This window comes from Rhea americana, unplaced genomic scaffold, assembly GCF_003343005.1.
Source record: "Rhea americana isolate MKP2758 unplaced genomic scaffold, rheAme1 scaffold_147, whole genome shotgun sequence".
NCBI classification, from domain to species: Eukaryota; Metazoa; Chordata; class Aves; order Rheiformes; family Rheidae; genus Rhea; species Rhea americana.
The window spans coordinates 1452411-1467545 of NW_028185561.1; the positions used below are offsets into that span (position 1 = coordinate 1452411).

At 42.8% G+C, this 15135-nt stretch overlaps 1 long non-coding RNA gene across 1 annotated transcript in view; it reads right to left on the reverse strand.

The window, feature by feature from the left end:
• Positions 1-283: 283 nt before the first annotated feature.
• Positions 284-15135, reverse strand: part of LOC146599090 (uncharacterized) — a 38923-nt gene continuing 24071 nt past the window's right edge. The window contains exon 3 of the long non-coding RNA XR_014895110.1: positions 284-512. This is a non-coding gene — a long non-coding RNA (uncharacterized LOC146599090). The remainder of the gene's footprint in view (positions 513-15135) is intronic.

A 15135-nucleotide genomic window follows, 5' to 3' on the forward strand; every position in this document is an offset into this window, starting at 1 on the left:
GTCTGGCCCCAGGCTCAGACAGAGGCTGCCAATACCTGGGAGCGATTTAAGGGAGCCAACTGGTAGGGTCAAAGAAGCGCCTGGAACTGCGTTATTTTACTCTCTAGAGAGGATCTAGGGCTGAAAAGCAGCGCTCCTGCGAGCCACACTGGCACTTCAAAATGTTACTGCTTAATGTGTTGTAGTCACCGGACTGCATAAGCTGGTTTTCAAGGTCCATTCAAGGACCATTCAAAGACCAACATTAAAAAAATTCTCCTGCTTTGGAAGTTTGCTTTGCTCTTTCTGGCTTTTTTTTTTTCTTTTTTCTTTTTGCCATGCAATGGTGGTTGGAGCTGCTCCGAGAAGGACCTGAGCGAAGCGCTGGCCGCCGGGGGGGGGCGTGAAATCTTGATTTCCGTGGGGCTGTGCAGCGCTGCCAGCAAGTGAGGAGCAGGGGCTGGGGCTCCGGCAGCCAGCGCCAGGGACCAGCGCAAACGGCTTCTTCATCCCTCCAGATGTGGAAAATGAGCCTGAGGAGAGGAAGGCAGAGCGGAAAATACATATTTAAAACAAAACGGCATTATTATTATTATCTACACGTGATGTTTTAGCTTCTGTATACAACTCTCAGCATTTTTTTCACACAAATTGCAAGCTTATGGGATCCGCTAGTTGCCGTCAGCCGTAAAAGTCAACTAAAAGTTTAGTACGCACAGAAGTTAGCGTGCAGAGACATGTACTAACAGAACGCTAGTGCTTTTAAAGCGTTAATCAACCACTTTAAAGTTAAGGAATGCCAAAATTAAGAAAGTAACTTTATTTGAGCTCACCGGCGAGTGCAGTCAATAATACCAGGCTTAAGGACACGGTCACATCTTTTTCCCACCGAGCTCCGGCCTCGTTTTGCCCCAGGACGAGCAGCTCCCCGTGAGCTGGTCAAATATGCYGCGCTGCATGGGCTCAAGCCTTACTTACACATCAGTTGCACCTTGTTCAAATGCACTCTTGAATTATTAATCTCCTCTTGAGATTTGCTGTGATGATTCTTTGCAATATTATCACTGTTTAGCAACAATAATTAATTTGTCCCCACAGCATTTTTTTTTTTTTATTTTTGAGGTTACTATTACCTTGATTTTATGCACAGGGGCCTGAGATCTAGTGACCTGGGGAACAGATGTTAAATCCAGAATTACCAAGTATTGTCTAAATCTGTGTGCCTGATTTTAGAAGCTCAGATCCTGATTTGGGGGGGGGGAGTATATTCAAATTGCAGCAAGTAATTTTAAGTGCAGCTGTGAATGTTCAGCACTTTTGTACTGTAGACCCAGATGTCTCCTGTTGCGCAGCAAGAAAATGAAAAATGACAGAGGCAGGACAGACTCAGCCTCTCCAGGGCAGTGTCCAGTTGCCTTCAGTCCCCTGCCTCGTTCCCTGCCCAGCTGATAACTTCTGGAGCTAGTGAAGCAGGAGTTGCACTGACAGCAGCGAGATCGGCTGCATGCCCCTGCTACACTCTTTAATTGCATAATTGCACATGATTTTTTTCCACAGTTATGTCTGCTTTCTCAGTACACTGGAAGGATGATCTTCAGGAAAAATGTTACAAAGGAAACAGACCCAAACCTTAATTCCAGCTTGACCTTGCAAACTCTGCCATCTTTTACTACATGCTACCTAAGCCTTCTCTGTTATGTTAGCACGCTAACATTTTGCGGGGTGTGAAGATACTTGTATGCACATTACTGAAATTATTTCTTAATAAGAGGAGTGTTTTTTTTTTTTTTTTGCAATGTTATGCTCTTAAGAGAAGGAGCAGTCTTGCAGTCTTGTGGTGAAAGCCCAAGGCCAGAAAGTAGGAGATTTAATTCCGAAATTGGTTCTGCCATAGACTTTCGAGGTGACCTTGGGCACTCCTTATCCTTTCTGTCATTCCATTTCATCATCTAAAGGTTGGGAATAGCACAAGGGCTGCTTCAGGGGAGTTTTGTGGAGCTTGACTCATTAATCTTGGTAGAGTATCAGATTCTCAGAGGGAACGGGCTACGAAAGTGTGAGGTATTACACAACAGCATGCAGCAGTAGAATTCAGGGTATAAAATACAAATTATGGTGTAATTAAGAGACAGGCATTTATGTGTCATTTACATGCTCTCCTAAATCTCTCTATTAATATCATTATTTCTCCTTACACTGAGGACAAGGACTGGCACTATGGTAATCTAATAATGAGGTAAATATAGTAATGATAAAACTGTCGTACACAGTGATCTGATCTGTATGGTAAACTGCGCCAAAACATATTTTAATACAGCCAGATGATGTTTTATATGTCTTGGAACAAGGTATTCAAGCCCTGCTCATACAAGGGTGATATGTTCTGGAAAGGATGTAAGGACCACAGCGGACCAGCAACTCAACATGAGAAGCTGGTACCACGAAGGGTGTGCTTGGATGGGGTTGCTGTTAGGAGAAGGATGGGAAGATAACCATGCTGGATGTGGAGCTGCTGAGATGAATATTAAAATACCACACTGACTTCTCTGTACCCATTTTCTGAAGATATGGGAGAAGGAAAAGAAATGCAGGCAAAAGCCACAGAAATTAGATGTTTTCTGGCAAAATGCAGAAGTTGTAGTTGTTACTCACGGTAGTTAAAGATGTCAGAATTTTATAAGAGATTTCATTATAGTGTTTCAGCACCTTTTGGGGGGAAATATAATAGGTAGGAGAGGTCTCTCTAACATGGGAAGCTATAACAAAAATCAGTATCTGGAATTTAAAATTGGGCAAGACTTAATAGGATAAAAGACCATATTTTTTTTTAGTGGGATGGTAACCAATCATAGGAACATGCTACCACCAAGGACAGTGGTGGAGTTTCTATCCCTTTGGACTCACAGCTTGGATGCCATCTGGAAGATGGGCAGTCGTCCAGCACAACATCAATATCAATGATATACAGGACAATCTAATGATCCCTTTTGACCTGATACTCAAGAAACTGAAGTTCACAGGAGTTCTGCCATTGACTTCAGTGAAGGCAGGATTTCATCTTCTGTTCCCAAGGCTTTAATAATGGAAAAGGTATTAATTACCTGTGCTCAACTGAATGGAGACAGTGATGTGCAGCACTGTGGAGGAAAGCTGGCAACACAAAACAGCAATGATGTAACTTGAAAACAGCTTCTTCTTACTATTATTTGCTGCTTTTCAGCTGCAGCACATCTGTGTGGTCAGTTCTAATTATAGAACATTTCTGACTTGTAACCCTAGAGTACAGTGTGAGCCAGGGCTGCATTAGAGGCTCTGGAAAGCAGCAGATGACAGGGGAGATCCTAGCCATCCAGATTTCAGAGCAAGAATGGATGCAATTTTGATAATTGAAGATGAGCCAAATTGTCAAAGATGGGGTAAATCGAAGGTCGTCTGTGTTCTCAGCAAAGGGAAGTAGGATTAACAGCCGCGGATGATTCTGGGCTTCAGAGATGACTGCATCTCTGTCAATGAGCCAAGTGAAATGATATATATTTCTGCTTCAGCAGGGTTGACTATTGCTTCAACTTCACAAGCTGGCTTATTTGTAAAGCTGCATTTAGATGCCCTGCCAGAAGTGAAGCTGCTGGCCATGTACTGGTTTCTTTTAATAAAGACGTGGTCAAACATTACAAATCTGCAAATGTTTCTTTCCCTTCTACCTATGCAGCATACCCTGCACACAAAAGGCTGATCAGTTATTTAACCTCTTCCACGTTAAGAAGAGTTAGAACATTTGCTACAGCAATCAATATTCTTAAAGTTCAAGTTCAGCAAATACTCTGATAAGGCTGCAGCTACAAAAAGCATATTTTTGATTTTCCTGTTTTCATTTAGATTCACATTTTGAGGCACCTGATCATGAAATGTAAGAGGTTCATCTCAGGTACAAATATGATGCAATAAAATAAAAAAATACACAATAATTATACATGCATATATATGTATATATACAGAATGAATTTGCACCTATGGGCAATACAAAACTGTACAACTGATCAGAAAGTCAATGAAATAAAATATTCCCTCAATTATTTCCTATATTTCAAGCAAAAGCAAAATAAAATGGGATTCTTGATACAAAGCCGTCAAAAGCTGAGTAGGTTTATTACAGTAAGGATATGTCAAGCATCCCTGCCCTTACAAGATTTGGCAAATTTCCCACTGTCTTCAGTGGGAAAACTGCCTAAGTGGGTCAGGTCCAGCTTGCATCCTTGAACTGACTCCTTCCTCACTAGCAAAATCCCTTGAGCTTGCTCGCTGGTCAACCCTGGTTAACGTGGGACATGGTGCGCTCACTAAGAGGCGCTAAGAAATGTAACCGCAGCAAATTTTGAGATTCCTTTATTACAGTAGTTCTTGGGGACCAGACACGCTCTGGCCCAAGCTTATTTGATCTAGCTGCCAAGCTGCGCTGTGCAGTGTCATTTCAACTGGGGTGGACTGTGCCAACACGTTCTCACACTGGCAAATCTCGCGGCCGGGACGTGTGCTCTTTTATGCCTGAACAAACTGTTCCTAGAGCATCTACCAGGCTGATGCTTTGCTGGCATACAGTGGCCTCCTGGAGGACCATCAGAGGATGACTGAGTAAATGAGCTAGTACATGACTGTACGTTGATGGAAAAGGAGGGACACTGTCACAGAGCAGCAGATCGGTTTCTCCTCTGACACCTGACTGACACCACTCATCCCAGAAGCTCACAACAGTTACTGTCCTGGTAGCAATTGCACTCGTAAAGCTTAAGACAATATTTCTCTGTATACAGATGGGCTTGATCTTCCAATACTGAAGCATCTTTGAGGCTTATCACACCGTACCCAAGCCATAGGCAACCCCAGTTATGCCTTAGCAACACAGTCATTTTAAGAAAAATATGTGCGCTTCTGAAGTTCTTTATTTCTTCCTCCTACCTTTTTCTTCCTCTTCTGGGAGGATACTTGAGTAAAAGTTCTCTCAAGAAATTGCCATGGTTGTTAGACTATTAGGGAATCATTTCACTATCACTGACAAAATTCAGATGCTCTTGACAATGCCGTATTCAGTCTTGTTTCCTGTACTTTCAATATTACAAAAGACACTCTTCACAAGTGCTGCTGTAATGTTTTATCTACTTTGAGTTAAAAAGTTGCTGGTACTAAAATATTTCTCTCATTTGACAGCTTAATCATATTAAACCCTCTCTGTCAATGATCTCGCACCCACTCCTGTAGCTTCACAATCAGTCTTTTTTTTTCATTTAATATTCTTTTAAATTTTGTATACTGGGGATATGTGCCTGTCTTTTTTCACTCATTATTCCCCAGCTACTTATATTGCCCCCTCCTGTAATATATATCTTAAACAATTCAGATTAGTAGCATTCATCCATAACATTTGCTCCCTAGAGATGCTGGAGTACTTGGTAGCAATACCTCTTTCTAAGTATCATTATCCTCTAAAGTTTAGAAAAGTTATTTATGGCCTATTGGCAAAGTAAATATGTCAAATAGTGAGCTGGCTTTCAAATTCTGAGCCTTCAAAATGCTGACAAGCAAAATTCTGGCTCATGTATAGACTGTGGCAACATTATCATCGACTTTAGGCAGCTGATCTTTGTGAAAATACAGGACTGGATCTCCCTTCACCTCTCTCTCACTCGCACAAACACACATGTGTGTACACCACCTTCTTCACTCGAGTATTTTATCAGAAATCTCACTGAAGTTGTGAGAGGATTTATTGCACGAGTATATGTCAAATGACAGGGGCTATAGATATGGATCTGCAGGCACTTTTGGAGTAATTTGGCTATTTAAATAACCACTTAAAATATTCTTCCTCTTTTAAAGTCAGTAGAAGTTCCCAGAACTTGAACTGACTAACCAGCATCACAGCCGTTAATTATGCTGGCAGAAATTATTGGCCCAATAGTCTGAGTAATTGCAGGAAATTCTGAAGCCTGTTTTATACAGTGATCGCACCAGATGGTCTGATGTTGTCAGTAACTCAGAAAAGATCAGCAACACAGACAGTAGAATTCAGCTCCAGGTCAAGACACCTGAATTTAAATGTTTACATTCACCCACACACAGGCATGTACAGCCAAATCAACATCATCCTCGGTGTCCTGATGGGCCTCCAACTCTTGCTCTAGGGAGTTTAGGTCTCCTGTAGGTCTGCTGTCGCATGTGGCAGCTTCCTGAGGAGAAGTCGGATACCTAAGAGTATCTTGAATGGTACAAGGTGACCATAGGTGGGCAGCACATCCCATTTCTGCTCTGTCTCAGTGCTAATGCACTTGGATGCTTGGCCGATGTGTAGACATAGACATCCAGGTGCAGGTGTTTGAACCCTGAACCACATACTTCCCAGTTCATTGTCTAGGAGAGGGTCTCACTTCTGAGCGGACTTAGGCAGATGGGGAGATGGTGCCAGCCCTGGTGTGCCAGGGTGAACTTAGTCCTCACCATATGGGCTCGAGTGCCAGCGCACAGCTCTGGGGACAATGAAGGCTGCTGCTCTGGGTTGCTGAAGGTACCTGCTAAACCTCCCTGCTGCTGGGGAAGTGAGAYAGGCAGCACGCCGAGATCACTCACCAGGAGACGCAATTGCGGACAAGCTGCAGCACAGCCAGGGATGAACCTGCTGAGGTCGAACCTGCCAAGGTCTGCGCTCAGCCACTCTGTGTGGAAACCTGAGAGCTGGCTTCATGACACTTTGGGGCATGGCCAGGCAACATCCCTGAAATGGCCCTCCAGGTCTCTGGCAGTGGCACTGATACCCATCCTTGAGGATCAGTGGTAAGAGGAAGGGGAAATGACACAGAGACTGATGTCTATGATGAATATAGCATTCGTCTGGAAAAAAATGATGCTCTACTTTATCTTATAGGCGCTGTGTCTCCTTTTTTCCAGTAAAGTTTCCTAATTTCATATCCCAAACTAGTATATGGTGTTTTGGTTATGATGGCCAATTCGAAAACTGTTCAGGAAATCCAGAAATTATTAATAGCCTTTAGGAGCTCACTGGTAGTGTCCAATACTTGGCAGAATAGTCACATATGAATATCTGCAGCTATATTTAGAGATGCTTTGCATAAAAATGTACTTACTGATCTCATTAAAACGCATCTGGATGCTTGCAGTCCTAGAATCCTAGGATGTGTGAGTGAGTTTTAGTGTCTGGCCATAGATGGCACCAAACAGCCATGAGCAGAGCAATTCCTGCCGGCTGCTAGGGCAGCTTGGCTGCTGCTGCACCCCGGCTCAGTCCATCAAACAGGCCTGACTGCCAGGAGATGCAGGAAATTTCACATCTTCCACGATGTCTGACATTTTGCATATACCCCCAAATCAATTGGCTTTTCTGAGCTTCACAGCTGTTCTTTCCCTTTTTAATTCTCCTCTAATTAATCAAATTATTTTTTTTTAATACCTACAGCACAAAAAGAAAGCCCTACCATGGTCATTGCTGTGATATGTTGGCTCTGTGAAAGTGCATGGGAAAGGATAGTTGCTGCGCCAAAGATCTGGCACTCTAAACAGGCTGTTGCATAGGACTTCAAGGGACTTTTGGAGTCAGAAGACCTAATTCTTTGCTTTTGCAGGCAATTTTGTAAAGCAATCTCATTTATAAACCGATCAAGCTTCATCTTAAAATCTGATTTCAGCTTTTTGTTCCCACTACAGCTACAGGATGATGTTTAGCTCCTACATCTCTCTGATGCTTAGAAAAATTTTCATTTCCAGCCTAGAGTCATTTGTGGACTTATTAGGCTTCTCCATTCCGGTACCGATGTCTTTTAGCTGAAATAGCTCTTCTCCCTCACTGGCATTTCCTGTTCAGCAGAGCTTCACATCAGGCCTCTCAGCCTGGGTGACATCCTGGCACAGGCGCCCAGGCATGGGAGGAGGAGCACGAGGTTTTCCAGTCTTCGGTGTGCTACCCTGAAAGCACCCAGCAGCTGTTGCCTCCTTGGCTCCTGACAAAATGTCCAGGGTGAAACATTGCTTTGCACAGGCAAAGGGAGACATGGACATGTCCTTCGTGCCAAGGACAAGGAGCGAAGCAGTGCAACCAGGGGAAAGATGCCTATGGAGCAAAGGGGCAAGGAAAGGGGGTCTTTCATCCCCATTTTACAGATGGGAAACTTCGGTGGGACAAGACTGAACAACAGCCTATGGTCACAAGAAAAGCTTTCATGAAGCTGGCAGCTGCGTGAGATGGCTGGGCAGGCTGATGCCCTTCTCCTTGGTAATCCAGCCTAAAAAATCATAAGGGTCCTTTCTGGTCCTAACATATATTGCTATGACATGGCAGTGATGCCTGGGTTATAATAGTTCAAATCCATGCAAGCTATTTGCGTGATCTTTTTTACTCACATTGGACCTTACTCAGAGATTCAGCCAAGATTTGCTGTCAAAGATGCAAAATGCATTTTGCTCTGTTCTTAGCTCTCAGTGTGTTTATACACTGACAGGTGAAAGACTACTTTCTGATATCTGTTTATTTTACATTAAATTCCAAAATACTTCCATAAAACAGCTGTATGCATGAAGAACACTGCATCGCTGGTGTAGTCAAGGTCAAGGGAAGTTCCACTATTTGGAAAATCATGCAGAAATGATTTTCTCAATTTTATCTCTATAAAGAAAATTCTTGTATTTATGTCATTATAATGCTGGTGTTCTGCCACACTGAAGGCTCATTTGGAGTACTTATTCAGAGATGTGTATTTGTCTCCAAATATAGCTTTTAGGCCTTGGTCTATCTCTCTTACTCTTTTTGGAATTTTTGCACATGCTTTGGTGAAGATTTGTGTATCCTCAGTTAAAACAGGAGTTGGGAAATTTACAGTTTGACTGGGTTTGAATTTCTGTTTTCGTCATCCTCATCCTGGATGTACAATATTATATCTGAGAAGATTCCTTTCCTTTCGCTACATTTCCATTTCATTTCATTCAATGAATATTGACAGATACTGAGTAATTGCTTCTGGCATTAAGGGAAATTAGCATGTGGGTGTGGAAAGCGGATGAGCAAATTTATTCTGTAAATACAAATTTAGATCCTTAAGATATCGCTTGGCACAGGCCTCTCATTAAATATAGATTATAAGCTCTAGAAATAAAAGATTGTCCTGTGCATTCTGGAGCACACTTTTGCTATGAAATCAATAACAGCTCTTTTGGGAGTTTTGCTTCAGTAAAGCATGAACACAAAGTGCAAAATGAGAACATGAAAATGGCCCAATCAGCTCTACCCAAAAGTTCATGTAAATCTTCATCCTAGGAAAAGGCAGAAGGACAGTGGAAACACAGAGGGACATGGCTTTGCAGCAGAGGGACCTGCAGCTTCCGGGAATCTGGCTCTCGATTTATGTTCTGCTTCTCTTCAATTCATCTGAACATCATAGTAAAAGGCACTTTGAGAGGATATGTCTTGGTTGGTAAGTCAGGCTAAACAGCTCTTATTTTTAGACATTTGATGTCCTTGACATCTGTTTCTTCCCTTTTGACCATGTGGTCATCAAGGCTTCTGACTAACATCAACATTTATTTAAGCAGATGCATAAATTATATAGAAGATAGACAAACTGACCAAGCTCAGGTATCACAGCTGTTCCTCTCACTTAGCATTAGGCAAAATACTTCAGGCATCTCTCTTCTAGAATATTTTCTATATGATTTTCTACATTCATACATGATTACTGTGGTATGTCCAAATACCAGTAGTATACCAGCAGTCTTCCATGCTCACAATTTCCCTGTAATCTACATTAGTGTATTTTTTTTTTGTCTTTAAAGTACATTTCTTCATTACTATCGAACAGCATGTAGGGTCTGTTTATATCAGCTCACTACAGAAAAATGGAAAAGAGAGGTTGGGATAAACAGACTGCCCCCCTACCCTTATCAGAACCTGCTGCAATAAACAGCCCTTTTCCATCCTTCTTTCTATTTGTTTAATAATGTAATAGCAATTTATATTATGTCTGTCTCTGAACTTGGTCTGCACTTCCATTCCTTTTAACCGTTCACTGTCTCTCTCCCTCTCTTGCACTCTTTTTTTTCTCTCTCTTTTCTATATTACCAGTGACCCCCTTTGAATTAACACTCATACAAAAAAGGTTGAACATTTTCAGCTTCAGTTTGGAATTACTTTTCTATCTGCTTCACGGAAACAAAGGCCAAAGCAGAGTACCAGATAAATTCATCTGCCCTCCTGCAAACCCCAGGACCCCTAGTATCAAACCAACCCTTTTTAGTTAGGCTGAAAGAAACCAGGCTTGTGAAACCCAGCACCACTGAAGGGGCTCATACCACCTTAGGCTGGAAACCCCACTTCCACATGCCTAGGAAGGAAAAAGGCTCCCAAGGTCCCCAGCCTGCCTGAGCGTATGGAAAAAGAGCGAGACTTTATAGGCAGGTACCGGAGGGATCTGGGGCATGTGCTGCTGGTGGCATGGATGGTATTACTTTTTTTCCTGACCCCGAAGCCTTGAAGCATGAGATTTGATTATAATCATTGTCCCATTGCAGAGCTGCAAAATTTATGAGTGTGGAGGCCATAACAGTGAGTTTCCTCTTCTCTGTAGAAATCCGCCAGTAAGGAGATATGTGGGGCAGACCTCAGATTTCACACATATACAAACACACACACAAACACACACACACAGCTTTTCCTACTGCATGCACAGGCAGGAGCGAGACAGCTATTTTCCCCAGAAAGCGCATGACCATTTTCCTGGGTAAAGTGCACCAGTATGTTTAATCATTCACTCTTCAGCTTAAATTTGCCTAAGCTCAGCTCATGACTCTTGGACAACATTTTGCTCCGATGTATAAGGAGGAACCTGCTATCAAACAGCTTCTCCACGTGAGACGTAGTTATCAAGTCACTGCTCAGCTTCCTCTTGTACAAGGCTTCCTCCTGGCTTCTGGATTACCTCTGCCTCTTCTCAAAGCGTCGACCCCGAAGCTGAACACATGTTGCTGTGCTGTACATGGGTGTGAGCTTGCCTCCCTACTGACATGCAACTTCCCTCCTGACACATGCAGCAAGTGCATTTATCTCCATCCCAGCTGCAGAAGCAGCTGTTCAAGTGACATGTCTTCTCCTCCTTGCTTCCCTTTCCCATTTGTTTCTTTGCAGGGTTGCTCATTCCCGGCATATTCTTGCACAGTGTTAATGGGTAGAAATAACCTTTCTTCTCTTACTAACTGCATCTTTCATTTGCATTTGCTAGAACAAATCCCTCTGCATTGGGACCATGTAGTCAGCTGATCCAGACCATTAAATAACCAAAATCTAGCACTTGCTACCAAGGCAGCCTTCTGAGATCCAAAATTTTCTCAACAAAGACTCTGTGAATCACCCTGTGAATCATGAATTTGAATATTTAATAGCCTTGGACCAAAATGTGACTGCTGGGAGACCCAACAAAACCAGCCCAACTCATCTCAGGTCTCCGTTCTCATCTATCTTGAAACCTATTTGTGAATGTCTCCATTTACTACCTGCCTCCTTAATTTCACCAAATAAAAGCCTTTTAATCTAAATTTCACATGACTTTACATAAAATGCTCTGCAGAAACCCAGATAGACTGTGTCAACACATTTTCACTATTGCCCAAGCTATAACCGTGTCAAAAAGACAGTGAAATTTCATCTGATAACATCTATCTTCCAGGAAACCAGGCCATCTATGACTGATTGTATTTTTAGCCTCTGTCTCTTTGCTGCTACAGTCTAACAGACACCATTCCACTGTTTTACCTATGAGTCTACCCTCTGCATATTTCCCCCTCCTTTTAATACAAAAGAATATTTCTGAAATGAATTACTGAAGTATTTCAATACATTGAAATATTAACGTTAGCTGTTACAAGATCTCCTCACGTATTTCGTTGGTATGAATTTTCTGGGCCTGCACTTTGAAAATGTTTAAATTCAGTAGACACCACTTTGCATCCCACTGTGCTACTTTTATAAAAAGAAAACTTGTGGCCCTGCTTTATTTTTTCCCCTTTTAGCCACACAGAGCAAGGAAGAGTTCTTTACCTCTGAAGTTCTCAGAGAAAATTGGAGTCTCACGTGTGAGTTTTATACCCGGAAGACTGTTAGATGGTGGCTTGTGGGTGCCCTCCCTGTGACTGTGGCAGTTTAAAGGCTGTATCTCCTGTGCCGCTGGCGTTTACCTGCACGCATAGCACACTCACAGCTAATTATTATTTAAGTCAGTTTTGCCACTGGCTCCCTGGAGGGCCGGCAGCTCCAGGCAGGAGGCGGCCGACGGGCTCAGCGGGCTCTAGCGGCTTCCGCACCACCTACAGCCCTGTCTGCTCCTTGGCTTCTCAGCACGGTGAACCGCATGAGCCAGTATTTTCCTCTGGACTATTATTGCTAATGAAAAAAAAAAAAAAAAAAAGAAAAAGAAAATCATTGCAAAAAGCTTACTGCTGCAGAGCGCTGGGTCAGGCTTACAAACCCGTAACTTAACAATGTGTAACCCGCATATCTTAACAATGCTAATGTTAATACTGTTTTGGACTTAAAGTACTTGACAGCACCCTCTTAAGTTAACATGCTTCCAAAGACGTGAATGTGCGAGCTTAACTCATTCTTACTGGGCTGGAGGCTTCAGTCTCTCGCTCCTGGTAAGTGATCTCACATTCTCAAGGAAGTTATCTAATACTAATGGGAAATACTAAGCACAAACCCGTTCTGTTTAATTAAGAGCTGTCTCCCCAGCACAGATAAGAAATACTAAAATGTGTTAATTAAATGCTGGCCTAAGTTGGGCGATCTTGTGGAGCAGCTGAAGAGCAGCAGGATCATAAATAACGTGATTAAAGGTGAATTCTTTATCCTAAAGGAAGTGAGCTGAGCCTCCGAAGGGCCGCAGAGACCCGGGAGGTGCTCACAGAAGCTGCATCAAGCCGCAGGCAGGGAGCAGTTACTGCCCTTTGGTGACTAGTTCCTTCTTTCAGCTGAGCCGGGGTTTTGTTGAAGTGTCAAAGCATCCGAGCGACTAAGAAGCCCATCCGAGCCTTTTTAGATCTCTCTGCTTTTTATGCATGACAGTTACAGGTCCCGCAGGCAAGCCACGGTTCCACAGATAAAACGTTAACGCAAGACACTCGCGCATTCACGGTGAGTTCAGGCTGCTCGCGTACATCTGGGTGAGTCCTGCTTTTATTAGAAACAAACCCGAAAATCTGCTGGCGTTGTGCGAGATCCTCTGCTCCTCCTCCCGGGAGGCACGGATGGGACAAGGAAAATATCAAACGCAACGCCCAGCAGTTTGCTGAGAGAAGGTACGCGTCCCTGGCTCCCTGAAAGATGCACAGTCAGCTTCCCAAACCATCACTTACTGCCTTCTGCGGACGGCATGGAGAACGCAGGAACTCGCAGTGATCCATCAGGGTCACAAAAGACGGCAAACAATAGCGAGGTTTTGTCACCAGATCTTTTTAACCATTCACGGGAGCCGCACAGTCCGCAGTGCGTCGCCGCCTGCAGCGACAGCAATCCCCAAGCCCGCTTGGAAGAGGCACTGCAGCCTGAAAGCAAAGGCAGCTGCTTTCAGTGTGCAGATCTGAACACGGGAAGAATAATATCTTTTTCATGGTGCTTCTCCAGAGGCTAACCATATGGGAATCATAGCTATAATGTGGCACAGTTTATTTAAAAGGCAGCGCTCTACTTAAAAGATGTGAGACCATAACTCAGGAGTTAGATGTCACTTGTGGTTCTGAACTAACCATTTGGTTATCCTGAATTGAAAAAAGAGAAACACTTGTTCGTCTCTAACATGTCCAAGCTAGTAAAACAGGAAAAAGGGGAATAAGCATTAAAGTTCAGAATAAGCTAATATGAATCATTATCTTTATAAAGCCTTTTTAATCAAGCGTTTACTGTGAATAAACCTGCACTGAAATAGGCTGGCAAGGCATTTTTGAGGCTTTCTGCGTGATCGGGGAGCCAAAGATGGCTCCTGATGTGTGACATTACACAGCTGCACCGTTTGCTGCCCTGGATGCTCCACTGCCCTGTGAGTCCTGGTCACCACTGAAGTTAACTGGTAGATCTAATTGCAGGTTTAAGATGTACATTTTTTTCCTTCCACCTTAAATTCAGTCAGTTGGTTTCAGTTTTGGAGATACCTTGTTTCTCCAACTTCATACCATGAAGTATAACACATATATGTACATGCACAGCCAGCAAACCTGAACTTGGATGCTGCAGTGATTGTGACCAGTGTAAGAGGTAGATAAAATGCCTGCCAATGACCCTTGGATTGAATTTCTCAGGACATGGCTTTAATTTGTGCTGTTAAATCTGGCTGAAAGAAAACAGGATCTTTGTTTCTTAAGACTTTGTTTCCTTCCACTATTTCTTTCCTATACTATGCTGCAGATTGTAATCCTGTTTGTCATCACAGCCTGTCGTGGGAATTATGATGTGATGCCTTTCTCACTGACAGCAAAACTCATTTTGACTTAGGAACACAAGCAACCACATTGTGTAGCCTCTTTCCTCAGTTTATATGATACAGAGTCAGATGTAAGGTATTGAATGGGACAAAGAGTAAAACAACCAGGTTTCAAATAAAGAAAAGAATTAGAAAAAAAATATTATAGATACAAGAAAAAATATCTCAAGTTAATCTATTTCTGCTTCTAGGTTTTTAAAAAACTGTCAGCATCCCATCCTTACTGCTAGTTTGTTCACCAAGCCCAGGATGTCAAAGGTCTTGTGTAAGGCTGTTCAGACTTGAGGTACACAAACTCAGTGATTACTAATAAAAATGTGGTCCTGAGCATTCTACTTGCTGTAAAAAGACTGAGAAAAGTGTCCCACAGAAGTGCATGACCCTCAGTGGAAGGAGCATCCCACAGAAGGGTTTTGGCATGATTCAGTGCAATTCATAGCGGTGCAGCTCATAGCAATGTGAAGGGGTGTTCTGGCAACAAAACAAATCCTCTAAACCAGCCTGATATAGCTTGCTCTCTTGGCAGGGTGTAACTCCAATTTTGATATCATTTCATCATGAAGAAGCCTTGACCTCACTCCATCCTAGTCACTGTTTACTTCCATCATCCTCTTCTTAAATCAATATTAGCACAGGC